General features: G+C 34.0%; 1 protein-coding gene across 1 annotated transcript in view; it reads left to right on the top strand.

Annotated features, from left to right (window-relative positions):
• The window catches only part of LOC129065590 (neuronal growth regulator 1), a gene marked incomplete at its 3' end in the record, with an annotated part of 556915 nt that overhangs the window by 80330 nt on the left and 464471 nt on the right, over positions 1-12114 (top strand). The window lies entirely within an intron of this gene.

Raw genomic sequence — 12114 nt, 5'->3', positions numbered from 1 at the left:
ACCTAAGCTAGTTTGTATTATTAGTTGTAAGCTATGCGTATAACATTCAAGAAAATTATAGACCAAATCTTCGATTTAATTGGTCAAATTAAATAAACTGAGAATAAATTTCATAAATAAATTTTGAATACTTGAGATGTTTTGAATACTGTGTTAAGATCTCTCATTATTTTAATAAGTATTTTCTAGGAAAATATACAATACAAATTAAAGAGAACTTACTTTCTCTTTGTATATAAAAACTGTAGAGCTTGCTGATAAACTTCTGAAGGGTAAGAAACTTTACTATTAAAGGATGAGCTCTATAGAGAGGATAAATCTCAGCTGGTAAATTGCTAAGGGTGAGGATAAACCTCAAATAAAGAGAGCCTTCTTCTAGCTGAAGGGAAAAGCCCTGGGAACCAGAATACCACCTGTCTGGTAAAAGGGGAAAATGTGTTCAGTGCTTAGAGAATGGCTACTTAAAATAGCAGCATCCTAAGTCCAGGGACTATGACATAATAGTTGTTGCCTTTGAAGCGGCAAAAGAAAATAAAATTGGCCTTGATTTTTATTTTTCCTCTTGAGGAAAGTTGACAAGAACTTGACCTACAAGAGAGAGAAAGGGGAAGACAAACAAAAGCAGTAACAAAAACAAACAAAACTAGATGGGTATCACTTCCCTCTAGCGGTAAGTGAAGATCCTGTAAAGCCATAAAGCAGACCCCAGGGAGTACACTACCACAGGACTCATGACATTCTTTTGCAAAACATTTTATAGTTTTCAAAGTTCTCAGTGTTTTATCGCATCGAATACTCAAAGAACCCTGTGTGATTTTTTTCATTCCTACTTTAAAGATGAGGAAACAGACTATTAGAACAGGATGCAATTCTAAGAGTAAAACATTGAGAATTGGGAAACCTCAGACTAAAATCAGATTTTCACCACTAATTAGTTTTTTTACCCCTTGCATTTATGCAGATGAAGTGGAAGAGTACCAGTAGTATCTTACAGCTCATTGTAATGATAAAATTACCTCGATATGCCTTAGTTCTATTTCTAGTAAGTAGCTAAATTGAGAATTTAGCATTAGTAAAGAGTCACCCTGCCCAGTCTCTTTCCCCCTGTGTTACTGCTTCTCTTGAATGGCTTAAGATACACATTACTTTAGTTAGGAATTAATGCAACATCTCAGATGAACCATTCTTAAGTATATAAACTCTCCAATAAAAGCCACTTGAATCCAGTAGGGAAGCAAACAGAATGAGTGAAAAACACTGAATATTCAAGAATTCTCTTGAGAAACATTTTTAAACACTTTTCTATGTCTAGAGAGAAACTTGTAGTAGAATTTGATTCTAGTCAACTTTTCCCAAGTCATGTAGGTTGTTGGCAAAATGGTCTGCTAAACTTTAACTAGCCAGGGATAGACCAACAGGTGGCAGAATGATCTAAACTTTGTTAGATGACATGTTCCAAGTTAGCTGTGGGGAAGAGCAGCTGCTTCTAGAGAGATGTTTTATTTCTGGGTGCATATAGATCTGCTATGCTTTCTACTAAGACAAACCTCAGGGTTGACAAGTTACAGAATGAGTAATAACTAACCACATCGGATTATCTGGAAGGTTGTTAACTAGTATTTAGTAAATTTTTAAATCTAAAACTTCAATATATATGAGTTTCTGTATTCCGCATGAATTCAGATCTAAGAATGAAAACATACAGTGCCAAACTAGAGCATTTATTTTTCCACTTGGGTGAATATAGTGTGTATGTAGCTGTAAAAATGATAAAAAGGTTTTATGAATCATCTCGGTTGGTTTGGATACAGGACTTACTGTAAATGTGAGTCGTCAGCATTTCTACATTTATTGTATAGCTGAGCAATATATTAGGAAACATCCAAATAGTATTTTAAGAATAATTCCCACCAGATATGTTTTTCATCTCAGGTTTTAACTTAATAAAATATTAGGTTGGTTTTTTTTTCATATAGTAGTCCCCTTGCCCCAACATGTTGGTGACATTAAGTAGGAAATAAATGTTAATGGGAGAAGGCCCTGTTTTAATGCATGGAAACATCTCAATGAATTCCATTTCCATCTGCAGTTTTTCTCCTACTTATCTCTCAGCCATTCTATAGTTCTCCCGGGAAAATGCAACTCTCAGACCCTGAGCAAGTAATTGCTAAGTTTATGAAGTCAGTCACAAGACGTATATTCATATTTGATTGATTGCTTTGGAGAATTCAGCCCTTGGAATATACCATATTTTGTGGAACTATTATGTAGGGAAACCGACTTTCTGTAAAAGTTCCTTCCAACATCAGCAGAAAACTGCCCTCTTTATAAAGCCTGAGGTTCTTTCCTTAACCAGCGGGCAGAGGGAAGGGGCATTTATCTTAGGCAATTAGAAAAAGTTCAATGACAATAAATCAATTAAAATTTGCCTTGGCATCATCATATATGTGATTTTTCATTATAGCTCTGCTTCGATCCTCTGAGTAGTCATCAGCCCAGGACTGGATGCATGGTGCTTATAGAGGCAACACTTGAGAAGGGTAAAGGGGATGGGGTGGAAGCAGGCAGAGAGAACCTTCAGAAACTGGCACAGTCCAGACATCTGTGGAAGGAGACATGGAAGAAAGAAAAATTGAGGTAGAAGAGCCTCAGAGGACAGAGCCCCTGGGCCTTGCTAATGTGAGGTCCCTGAGCCAAGGTCAAAAGAGACCTCCAAGAGTAAGAAGTGGCCTAGCTCTAGTACCCCATGCTTCCAGTCATTGACTGGAAGAAGCTTGGGAAAGCTCAGCCTTGAATAAATACCATGTTCATCTGAAGGTGCACAGTTGGGAACTGTCAATTAACTTGGCTCCCTGAAGCAGAATCTCTTAACGGGAGGTTTGAAGTGCCCACCCTTTCCACCTCCATGCAGTGCTTTAATAAGGACATTTATCTTTCAATTTCATTAACGATTTAATGTATTAGAGGAGGAAGCATTTAACTTTAAAATCATTATGTCATTAATACTAAATGATAAAGCAGGAGGCCTAGATTTCAGCCTTGCTTTTAGTAACTTAGTTGCATGACCACTATACCCTTGTATGCCAAAACTTTTTTTTGTATAATATTATATGAAAGTCTTTTGTTTCCATTTTAAGGTAAATATAAAGTGCCACAAATAAGACTCTTCTTTTCAGCCACAAGCAAGTTTCATATTGGTCTTTTTCCTTTTTTAACAATGTATGTTTAAATACGTATTCAGACCTTACACATCAAGATGCAAACAATTAAAACCTTACACAATAAGATGTTAGTATTGAAGAGTGTGTGGTACATTTAGAAATTTGGGTATAGATTCCTTTTGGCTAAGTTGCTTTATTTGAAGTACATTCTTCACTAGAAAATTCAATTTGGAATTAGAAATTACAATCTTACCTTTTGATTGAAAATCAAATGAATCATATGAATGAGCTAGCCCTTTGTACTTAACCAGTTTCTAGAATTTTTATTAAAATTTATTAAACTTTTTGTATAAACCACATTTTTATATTCTAGAAGGACAAGTGCAAACAGTTAAATAATGCTTTCATAATTACTGAGCGCATATTACATGCTAGGCACTGTTCTGAACATTTCACCAGGCATTTTACTCCTAACTGTCCTGCTATGGTTAGTTATTGCCACAAAAGTACAGAGTAGAAATTAGCTATAGACTCTCAGCAGCATTCAAGAATAAGCATACAGGTAGGCTAAAAATCTCCAGAACAGATTTTAATTTGTTACTACAGAGTCTATCGATATATGAACCATCATAGAGGATGCCTCTGGTTCATGTACCTTTCATTTTACTTCTGGAATCAGTAGACTGGGCTGGGCAAGATCTTCTCTTGGTTACAAGTAGGTAGATGAGTTGACTGAAGGCATTATAAAGTCTAGGCTCAGAACTAGCACACTGTAAACCTCATTCGATGGGTCAGTGCAAGCCTGAAGGAGTCATGATGCAGGGAAGCAAGCCATGTCCACAGAGGGAGTGTTCCGCAAAGTTACATGGCAGAGTGTGTGACTGTAGGGAGGAAAGAATTACTGAGACCTATAATACAATATAATATATATGCTAAGAGACGAATACTGCTCTTGTTACCTTTTTGTAGATGAGAAAACAGGCACAAGAATGTTAAAAGCCTTCCTCAAATTTCAGGAAGCTTATATCTGGCTGAAGATATGACAGAGGTATAACTTCACATAATCAGAGTGTGCAAGTACTATATCATTTAAGAAAATATAGGATTTTCAATTTGCTATTAAAATTTTGCTATTCCAGCATAGACAAATAGCCACTCTTGTGAGATGTAGAGCTTGAAGCATGCATATTGTGAAATATGGCTAGAATTTGAATAATCAGGGAAAGTAAGAGGTGGAATTTGAGATAATGGGGCCCAGACATGCCCTCTGCCCATGTGCTTGTGAGACAGTGGGTATACCAGAGCCAGTAATGTTTCAAAAAAGAGACAGAATATTTGATTGTAGAAACCAAAGTAGTGATTAATCTGGCCTCTTGGAAAACATTGATTTTTGTGGTTCTAATTTTGAGAACCAGCTTGATGGCTATTATTTTACATAACCATAATGTGAAGAATCCCAAATTTAGGTTTTATTTAAAAAAATGAAAGAGCTGTTGTGGGACACACAGGGAATGAAGAGTAAATAGACTCCGTTAACTTATCCCAGACTGGGGAAAATTCCTGGGAATAGTTCAATGTAACCACAAGGTTTTGATCCTGAGCATAATGTAGCTATGCACACAAACTGGGACATTCAGGAGAGGGTCTTGGCTGGTAGGGAAAGAGATGCTGATTTTGGTTTTGGATATGAGGTGTGTTTATAATAATAGGGTAACACCAAAATGGGATTGTCCAGCAGAGAAATAGAAATTAAGATCTAGAGCTCATAAAGAGCTCTAGACGGATAGAAGACTCAGATACCATTTGCCATGAGGTAAGAATAAAACTCTGATAAAAATATTGGAGGTTTGATATGTAGAAGAGAGATCTGGGGATCAGGAACTAAGGCTTGAGGAAAATCTGCATTTGGGAGAATAAGAAAGATAAAAGAGAATGACCCTAAAAGGAGCAGAGGTCATCTTCCCAGGAAACCCAGAGCAGCATGATATAGGAAACAGAAAATTAGAGCAAATAAAGTATTAAATATGTAATCGCCCTGATACTGCAAATGCACCTGAGGAAAAAATACTCCTTTTTTGAGGGTACTGTTGACTTAAAATTGGGGTTTCCAATGAATTCTAGATGTCGGTTTTGAAAGAACAAATCAGTTGTTGTGGAAGATATAAAGGAAAATAAAATAGACTATTCAAAAATCTAGAAATGAATAAACTAGCACGAGGGTTACCAACATGGAGACTGGGGCCAGGTGTTTTCTCCAAGAGGAATGAGTATTTGAGTTTTTGCCCTGTTTTTAATCTTCTTGACATTATTTTTGAGGTGAATGTATGCCAAAAATATCCAGTTTTGTTCATTGTAATCTTGTGCAAAAGAAAAGTTACCTTAAAATATTATAATATACATCACTGTTATAGTGATAACAGAGAGTGGATTTTAAATTTAATTAGATTATACTTTATATCATGCATTGGTTATCTTATCAAAAACTTCCGATATATTATAGATAGTAGTATATCACAATGTAAATATTATAAAAATATAACAAGTCAAGATTACTTAAACTATATCTATAAACATGAAAACATTTTGCAGTCTTTATTAGTTTGTCTATTATTTTTTAAATAATTAAATTGATAAATATTGTCAAGTCCTGTTGTATGTGCTATAAGTAAAACTGTGTATAAACGATCTCTTCTCCATAATTATTACATATGTGAAATATGTTTTATATACACAGAAACACAGATATGACTAGACACTCAAATGATATTTTATTTAATTAATAGTGCTCATAATTTAAGTCCCTGAAGTATCTGCACACCATTTCATTGAATACATTCACAATGAATATTTTCAAAGATTAGTTATTGAAGTTGCATCTTTAAATTTTTATGTGCACTTTTTTCATTTAATTCTTGAGGTATTTTAAATAGTGAGGCAGCAGTCATTTCAACTGCTAAATGATTCTAAATCGGATCATGCTTTATTAGTGTGTAGACTTTCTATTTTTAACTTTTGAGCTGTTACAATTGAGATAATGATGATGGTTGTAAAATACAATGCTAGAACCCTTCAGAAAATTGTATTTCTGATGAATTTTGACAACATTCTTTGGTATATTTCATGAGGTGACTGAGTAAATCCTAAGAAGAATCTCAGTATATCTTGTATCTGGCACAATAATAAAAAATGTAACCAACACATCTAATAGGTTGATCATTTTTAGCGCTAGGAAGTCTCCTAATACACAGCAGAAAAAGCAGTGTTACAAGGTTGTTAGACACAGTCTAAGAGGAAGAGCTGTAAGGGGCCTCAGCGCTGTGAGTCATTGGTGTCCTGATTTAGCTTACTTGTTCATGCAAGCTGTCAAGCAGAATCTGTAGAGGGCAAGGGAAGTGCTGTGACAAGGTGCCACTGAGAGGAGGACTAATTGGGATTCCACAAGCTAATGGTGTGTGAGGATCAGAGATGTGGACTGGCTAATGGAATGCTCAATCTTTAAGGACTGACCATACAAAACAGAAAGTACAATTGGCTATTGATCACAAATTCAATGTCTTTAATTTTTTAAATTAACTGTTGAGGATAAAATAATAGAGAAATGAGTGGTCACTGTGTTAATTAAACTTGAAAAATTGTTCCCTTTAAACACCTCCATAAAATATGAACAGAAACAAAGTAGGAAATAGAAAATATGTGTGCAATATCCTTGACTGCCAGTTTTATTCTATTAAATTCTTCGTATGTCATTTAAAAAGAAAAAAAAAACACTCTTGAAGACTTCTGAGAACGAGGTTAATACTGACGTCTTAATTTTTAAGATGCTAAGTTTCTAGAAAGGTATGAGGTTCTCCAAGCTCACAGTTAGGATCCGAAAAGCAGTAAACTGTGCTTCATCTCAGTGTCATTGTGCACTTCTCAACAGAGAGCTCATTGTCCCTCCTTGCACTGTGTGTATTGAAAGTCTTCTCTAGTGATTGAAGAGCAACCTGTGAATGTACTGACATTTTTAGAAGGCTTGGACAAAAAAATATGCTACAATTACATTAAAAGAGTATTTGTGTGTATATCGCAGCAGGGGCAGGGGGCAACCGAAGAGGTTTGTTTTTTTAGCCAGAAGGTCAGAGTATTAATGGTTAAGAAGGAAATAAAATAAACAATATTAGTAAGCTTTGTGAAGAAATTATTACTTTCCTATGTTATTGGTATTAAGATTAAAATTGTAATTGCTTTCTATAAAGAGAAAATAATTCAAATCTGTAACCATGTATGTACAGTGATATTCAATCTAGTATTATTTATAGTAATAAAATATAGAAAATAAATGAAATAAATGTCCAGTGATAGAAAATGTTTGAACTGTGGTATACACTCAAAGACTAAAATGAGCTTCTCAATTTCATTTAGAGGCACTCATTCTAGTAAATTTAGCTATAAACTGAGAGTTATCATTGACCACTTTTATCACATCACATGTGCTTGGATTTGAATCTTGACTCTGCTTGTTGCTAAGTGTGTGCCATGACTATTAATGTGTGTCCTCTCTACACCTCAGTTCCTTCTTTTGTGAAATAAAAGGCCTACCTACCTCATTAGGTTAACCAAAATCATGTAACTATTGCACTTCAATCAGTGTGTAAGAGATTATAGATCTTCAATACATATTTTTTTTCACTATTGTGGAGATGATATAATCCTTTCTTTAGTCATTCTATTTTATAAGCAGAATACTCATTAAATCCATCTTAAAATTCACTTTTAACTATTCCCACACTTTGATTCTTTTCCCACTGAAGTCCGGCTCCAATCTATAGCCACTATATGATCTACCTAAGTTTGGCTATTTTATTACCCTGCTTAAAACTTCTCCGTGGTCTCCCCAGTCATATATGTCAAGGATGTAGGCCTCCCGTGACTGTCCCTGCTTACACCTGCAAACTTATTTATTGCCACTATGCTTCCTATTTACCGTCCTAGCCATAATAAAGTGTTTATCCCCAGTTTAAACACTTATTTGAAACAAAACCCTAGTTTTATTCTTCAACATATTTTACCTCACCACTTTTGGGTAAAGGGACAATGTCCTAGAGAACTCCAACTAATCATGGTGCTATCACATTAGTAACAATTTTACACATTTACAAAGAGCACAAGTAAACCTTTTACCATTTGGGTGACTTTTGGAAACTACGTCTGAAAGCCCAGTTAGACTAGTCACGAATATCAGCTGAGGGAAGGACAGGATGGACAGAGCATTGGTTAGACTCAGGAGGGCAGCGGCAGCTTCTACGTACCATTTGTCTCCTCCGCAGGCTAATTCTGGACAGTAATCAGTTTCCGATCAAACCGTGCACATTGCTTGCGTTAACTCATAGACTGTTTCCATATAATAATTACAATGCTTCTTTATATTTAAACGAACTTTATAATTTACAAAAGGATGTTAAATGCACCAAATTTGGACCTAGTCTACCTAGTTCTCTGTGATTGAAAACATTATCCGCACATTGCCGATAAATTCTCAGAAAGTTTTAAAATCTTGCCAAAGCTGAGTGAAGTCTTGCCTTCTCACCCTGTGCTTTTTTTATTCAGTATCTCACACTACCTCCCCTGCATCATGGTAGTGCAATAAAACACAGGTTGAAAGCTATAAAAGACTTTCTTTTCTATTTTCTTTAAATTTTAAATAACTTCCAGGACTTTTGATTCATCGACATTAGGGTATGAACTTATTATATCATTTAGAAAGTAATGTGGTTTAAAATAAATTCACTTAACTTAGTAGGTTCAAAAGATCTTTGTTCTAATTAAATTCTAGACCCTTGACTGGCTAAATGGCTTGAGGCATGGCAAGGAGTCTTGACGTTCTCTGTTAACTCACCGTTAATATAAGACGTCAAAAATGTTCAGTGGAGCAAAACCATGGGGGCCGTAAAAAGATCGGTGGTTGCCGGGGGTAAGGAGGGATGCAGGGATGAACAGGTAGAACCGAGAGACTATTTAGAGCTATGAAACTATGCTGAATGATATTGTAGCGATGGACATGTGTTACTGTACACTTGCTAAAGCACGTAAAATGTACAACAATAAGAATTAGTTATAGTGTAAACTATGGACTTCAGGTGATAATGATGGCTCTATGTATGATCATTGATTGTAAGAAATGTACCACTTCGGTGCAGGATTTTCATAGTGGGAAGGCTCTGTGTATTAAGAGTCAAGAAATACATAGGGAATCTCTATACCCTTAGTTTGGTTTTGTGGTGAAGTTAAAACTGTTATAAAAAATAAGTTCAATGTTAAAAAATTAGGATAATAAAAATGGTGGCAGGAAGGTGGAGACAAAGATATTTGAACAAAAAATAAAAATTAAAAAGAAAAAAATTAGGATAATAAACTGTACAACTTTATACCAGTAAATGTAAAACCATAAATAAAACTAAAAATTTTCTTTAGAAAATAATGCTTAGTGTGCCTATGTCAGAGGATTGCTGTGAAGTTACATGAGAAGAGAAAGTGATTTGATAATTAATTATAAAAAACTCCAGAGAGAAAGTTACAGTTTCACTATCCATATTATTTTCATTTATCTTTTATTACCTAATAGAACAGGGATAACAATAAAAAAAGATGTAATGTGATATGTAACCAAGATTTAAATTGAAGATGAAACCATTAGAAATTAGATAGCCTAAACACTGAGGAAAAGAAAAAAAGGTGACTTAATTACTGTAGAAATATTTTTTAAATTAATCTTTCATTATCATACTTTAAGGGACATGTTTACAATATTCCCTTGAGAGCTCGTAATGCAACAGTAAATTACATTGCATTAAAGTGAATTTAATACCCAGAATATGTGACTACATTAAATTATGTGACAAAAGGGAGTTTAAATGTCAGATGGAACTAAGATAGCCAAACAGTTCACATTTACAATGGGGAGATTATCTTGGATTATCTAGGTGGGCTCAATGTAATAATAAGTTTCCATAGAAGTGGAAGAAGGAAGTAGCAGAGAAAGAAACAGAAAGATGGCAACATGGAAAGACTCAACCCAAGATTCTGGCTTTGAAGATGGAAGTATGGGCAATGAGTAAAAGCTTATAGATACTAGAAGGAATAAGACAACAGGTCTCCCTTTAGAGACTCCAGAAAGAATGCAGCTCTGCTGACACCTTCATTTTACGCCAGTGACACCCATTTCAGGCTTCTGATCTCCACAACTATAACATGATCCTGTGCTGTTTTAAACCACTAAGCTTGCTGTGAATTGTTACAGCAGCAATAGGACACTAAAACGATATGCTTGGCATAACAAGAATAGAATATAACATCTTTTTTGAAATTCAAGTTTTTAATGATGATTTTATTTTTATTCTTATTTTTAGGAAGTAAAACAGAATTTCAAGCCCAGTGTGCAGAACAGAAACCTATTAAAGGAGACTGTATTTGATGCTCAGGCTTTTATTTTGAAGATGGCAATTTTATCCTTATTATAATTAATATATTATTTATATTTTGATATGAAGTTTTATCTATATATAGTTGTATATAAAGTTGTGTCTGCACAAGTTTAATTTTCCTATGCCAGTTAGTGCTATCTTTGGTATCCTTGAAAAAATGGTACATTTGGCAAATGGAAGTAAATGCAGTGATGGGATTTGATTATAATGACAAAGTTATTTAAATGTTTGATAGAAAAAGAACTAGTATAGTTATTTCATATACCTTTGTGATGTGGACTTAATGAGGAAAATCCTACTTAGAATTATTTTTTTGAAAAAAATAATATTGGGTCAATAAAAAAATAATCATTAGCATTCTATCATTCTGGTGACTTCTCTACTCTGCCACCTACTGCTAATGATTATTTTATAATATCAAAATGTTTTGTTTCAATACACCAGCTTTTCCCTATAGTTTGCTAAGATAACTTTACTTTCCAAAATGGTCAGCATTTTCTTTCTAGAAGAGTCAATTGACATAACAAAAGTTTATCTATAGGAAATACTGAATTCATAAGCAGATCAAATATTTAGTGAATTGATCAAACATGTTTAGCTGTTGAAAAAAGATTTTGGTATTTTAATATGCATTGAAAAAAGACTTTGGTATTTTAATATGCATTGCTCATAAAATATAAAATATATATTTTAATATATTTTTATAAAACTTCACAAGAATATTAACATTCATATAACAGTTCTTGGAAATACATTATTTCCTTCTCTTTATTAGTTAAGAGTGCTGAAGTTGATTCTAGATAAAAATTTGGCAAAATTCAAATATTGATGTTTTCATGAATAATTTTCTTTATCCTTTATATAAGTAGGATATGTCTAGTGTTTTTCAAGAGTATATTACAACAATATTCTGTTTATGATAAAAATAACAATGCTTGGAAAGTAATAATTTAAAATAGTAATAGATTAAGAATTGGCAGCAAACATTTACTTCATTAATTTTCAGAAACTCCTACAGTCTCAGCCTACGTTTCTCAGAGATAAACATTTAACTACCAAGGTAATTTCTACTTGTCAGTAGCTTTTGAACTTGACTATATTCAATGTTTCTTTGATAGAATAATTCTCATTGGATGCTAAAAAGGGCAAAGAATATTTTTGTGTGTTTTTATATCCATGAACCACTGTAGATTTTTGATACACAGTGTATACAACTAGATTTAGAAAGATATAGCAGTTTAATATTTTAATAGTGAAATTCTTGTAACTGAAATATATTTGTAGCAAGTATTAGAGTCTGCTTCTTGAATGGGAACCTATATTTTTAAAAATATTATTTCTCCACATCAAATTAGCTTTGAAAAAAATGCCCTCATTCTCTGGCAGGAAGAGGGGAAAAGCAGCCATCCTGAAAAACACGCGGAGAACTTTGCTCTTAACAATGCCTTCACTCAATGGAAACTATTTTACCAGAGCTAACTGTGTAGGTT

The sequence above is a fragment of the Pteronotus mesoamericanus genome, unplaced genomic scaffold (genome assembly GCF_021234165.1).
Source record: "Pteronotus mesoamericanus isolate MK-2021 breed Mesoamerican mustached bat unplaced genomic scaffold, CSHL_Meso_final contig_181, whole genome shotgun sequence".
Lineage (NCBI taxonomy): Eukaryota > Metazoa > Chordata > Mammalia > Chiroptera > Mormoopidae > Pteronotus > Pteronotus mesoamericanus.
This window is presented reverse-complemented; position numbering and strand designations above follow the sequence as displayed.